This window comes from Adiantum capillus-veneris, chromosome 29, assembly GCF_014529385.1.
Source record: "Adiantum capillus-veneris isolate H3 chromosome 29, ASM1452938v2, whole genome shotgun sequence".
Lineage (NCBI taxonomy): Eukaryota > Viridiplantae > Streptophyta > Polypodiopsida > Polypodiales > Pteridaceae > Adiantum > Adiantum capillus-veneris.
In genome coordinates this window covers 45744559-45748736 of record NC_140959.1, presented here as the reverse complement: position 1 = coordinate 45748736, position 4178 = coordinate 45744559, and positions in this window count along the sequence as shown.

The window sequence follows — 4178 nt, the reverse complement described above, 5'->3', positions numbered from 1 at the left end:
CCCTACTCAAGACACTTGGAGCATCAACATTGTAAGAAATCCATGTTTTCTTACCTATTAAGAGTTTTTTCTTCCTTATTTGTATCCTACATGGATACTCCCATTGTAAATATCCAATTCCATTTGTAAATCAATAAAAATACTAACTCTACTAATTTACTAACACTAACCTACTATGAAAAGTCCTATCACCTCCACTTCTCTCCTCTCTCTCTCTTCTTCATCTATCCACACCAACTTATTGATAATTCCAAGCAAAAGAAATTAGATAATTGCTAAAAATGTAACCCAACCATGGTTAGAGGAGTAACCCTAGCCTTCAAAATTTCTATAAAAGGAGGGTGTAGCTAGCACAAAAGGGGAAGCCATAAGCAAGAGCACTATGCTATAGCTTGAGAATCCAAGCTCAACCTCTCTATAAGGAGCTCTTGAGTGGAAGCTCATTGTCTTATGCAAAGGACATGTGTTGTATTAGGGGTGATTAGCAAGGGAACTCTATGCCATTGTAAGAGAGAGTAATCATTCAATTGAGAGTAGGAAATCTATCATTTCTCCTACTAGTGTAAGACCAACATTTGCTAAATCAAGGAGGGTGGATTTGGAGTAAGTTTGGATACTTTGTCTCTCTTCCAACATGAAGTAATGGACAACAATGATGTGTAAGTGTCTTGGTGTTTTTTTTTTTAAGTTCTTGATAGCTTGTCTCTGGGTGTTGTCATCAATTTAGCCATAAATCCCACATACTGTAAGAGGGCGACAGGGTGGAGAGGACTCCCCTGGCTTTAAGACAGTGATTGGGGTGGCTTTTCTTGTGATGTGTTGTGGTGTAATTTACTCAAGCTATGTTGAACAAATACTAATCTCACTTTCATTGGTCATGACAGATTTGTAAGAAGGTATTAGTGCAACAATCACCCCCTCCCCCTTCCCTCTCTTTCTTACATATATAATTGTGTTTGCTTGATCACGGCCGATACATTTCAAAGCAGCCCGAGCTCTCTCTCTCTCTCTCTCTCTCTCTCTCTCTCTCTCTCTCTCTCTCTCTCTCTCTCTCTCTCTCTCTCTCTCTCTCTCTCTCTCTCTCTCTACGCGTCCTAGTTCGCATCCAAAACTAGGTGGTGCCCCAAATTTGTGTAGGGTTAGGTTGCGGGTTTGTGTGTGTGTTTGCCGTTTTTTCCAACCCCAACCCAATTGAGCAGCACGGGAGCCTAGAAAAGTGCTTAGAGGCCACTCTTCTTGTTGCTCGCCCCGGACCGCCTCACCATGTGTCCATTCTTCCATTTGGGGAGATCTTGGGAGTGTGTGTGTGTGTGTGTGTGTGTGTGTGTGTGTGTGTGTGTGTGTTTCTCTCTCATCCGCTATCATTAGGGCTCGCACCCTCCTTCCTACCGATGTGGGAAGACTTTTTAGTCTTCCCATAACCATCCTATTTTCCCCCACTTTGGCCATTGGAAAATTGAATTAAATTTAGAAACCTTAGCCTATGGAAGTCTTAATGGAGCCCAACCTTACATCTTTTCAACACTAGTCCTGTAGAAAATTAGCCACTTTTGTGGCTTTTGGAGACTTTTGTAAAATATTTTCCAACACTATGTTAGTTATCTAAATAGAAAATGGTTTCAGGGAATTATAAACAACACTCAATATGAGTTGATGAAAAATAGTACAGAGCTAAATGGAGGTCAAAAGGTGTCTTTCCATTGCCATTCTCTACAAATATTCTATGCAGATAGATAATTTTTAAATATTTTCTTTTGAAAGTAAATCAAATCATTGTTAAGCAAGTCCAAACTTCTTTGAAAAATCCCTCAATAGGTATGTGATAGATGTACCAAGCTTTTTTAATCCATATACAAAGACTGCAGACATTTTTTACTTCTCTAAGTAAAGTAGTGGTGCAATTTTACGTAACATATGTTATTTTTAGACAACTAATTTTTCTATTTTTGAGCGTTTCATGTAAATTGTGTATTTTGAAACTTCTCTCATATCTTGAATCCATAATTAAGAAGTTTCATGAAATTTTGATGTCATATACAAAAGTTATGTTTCATTTACTAAAATCCTGATGGGAGCCATTTTTATGGCTTCAACCAGTTTTGTGGCTCATTACAAGTCTAGTGTTAAGCTCCATTGGTGCACATTGCTCTTTTGTACACTATCCCCCTTTGGATCCCTATTTTCCCTCCTTTAATCCCTGTTGAGACGAGTCAACAGCCTTACCAATATTCTAGCTTTTACTCCCCTAGTACATCCCCATATTAAACGATCAATTTAAAATGAGAAAATCATTTGGGAGAATTAAATATTAGTTTTTATGACATTACCTCTCTCTTGAAATCATAGTCGTCCTCAACTGTGAGGTAGAGAAGATAAATCATATTCATTAGTCTGCTAGTTAGCGCGTAGAGGATCCCTATCTTACCCTACAACACCGTTCCAGAATGGATGACTAGTCCATTTGGTGCTTGAGAACCTTAGCTACCGCAAGCTTGTCTGCAAATTAGTCCGTATCAATCTTCCATAGGAGAGTGACAAACTCTACTTGGTGTTTGGGAGATCTCATCTCCACAAACATGATCCTAATCACAATAAAGAAAAGAGAGTCTTATAAGACAGAAAATTTGTTCATTTATACGTATTTACATTGCTTACTCTAGGGAATCATTGTGAGCATTGACAAGGTTTAGGTTATCCTTTTATTGTATGCCTTGTATCCATCTAGCATCTTCAAAAGGCTAATTTTTAAACTTGATAAGATATCATCGGATAGTCTTGCCGCCTCTCAATACCTTGTCTTCATGTCGAAGAATGGACTCTGGCTACAACACCTCTTCTTGGTCCTCGATCTCCGGTGGGTCTTCAATGGTTGCTTCTTGAGGTGGATCTCCTTTGTAAGGCTTTAGTAGGCTCACGTGTAAATCATTGTGTATGAGCCAATGGTTGGGCTACTTGAGTTTATAGGTCATCTCATTGATTGGCCTAAGAATTTGAAAAGGACCATAGTACCTTTTTGCTAACTTAGCATAGTACTTTTGGTGTCCTATAGGATTCTTGCATGTTGTGTGCAAGAACATTAATTGAGCCTTGGGAAACTTAAGCAAGACCCAATCATTTTGTTTAAAGGCTAGAGCTCCTATGTGCTTATCAAGAGAAAACTTTTGCCTTTGTTAATTTTGTTAAGAGATGGATATAGCATCCTTAATCTTTTGGAGAGATTCTTGCAAGTCTTGGCTATATTCATCTACTGCAGTGAAGATCTTTCCATGTACCTTGAGTAGGAGGGGACTTTTTGATCTTCCCTCTATCAGCCCAAAAGATTATTTTCCCATGGAAGTACGTACAATGTTATTGTAAGTATACTCCACTAAAGGTACTTCTCACATTGGGACTTTTGATCTACTTCTTTGACATAGGCTTTTAGTAGATCAAGAATTGTTAGGTTATCTATTTCACTTTGGCCAACTGTTTGCGGGTGATAGACCAAAGAGCAGAGATTTCATTAACGTAATCACAATCGGGTGATTACGTAAATAACTCTAGTATTTACACAAAAAAATCACGTGACCACGTTAATTGTTAACGTGACTTTGATTTTGACTTGCAAAAACCTATAGAGCCGGTTATCCCTCTGGGCTTTTAACTTTTCCCTGTGGGCCCCGCCGGGCATTTTCATTTTCCCGGTGGACCCGCCGCGTATACGCAGTAGCCCGGCGGGCTGCCGGGAAAATGGAAAAGCCTAGCGGGAGTAATTATATATAGTAAATAGTGTGCTAATCCCGGTCTTTTAGCTAGGCAAATCCTTGGGGAGTGTATCCGAGTGCCGGGTATTGTCATCTCCTTGTGAATTGACCTAAGGTTACAGAGTCACAGGTCCTTTTTTGGGCCGGACGTGATTCTTAATTCGGTAACCACTTCTAAAAAAATTTAATTCATTTATCGATATAAAGATACAAAACCAAAACAACTGAAAACTTGGGGAATCATGCTCATTGCGAAGAAGCCATTGGTCCAAATGAGGGCTGTAATTGGTTTTAGAAGATGAGCATATGTAAATGACAATTCGATAGTCAAGGGTCGGATGTCCTCTACTAGTGTACTAGGCATATAAAGATCCTTGAAGTCTTATATTTGAGTTGATTTACAATATAAGAGCTATAATCCTTGATTGGGTTAAA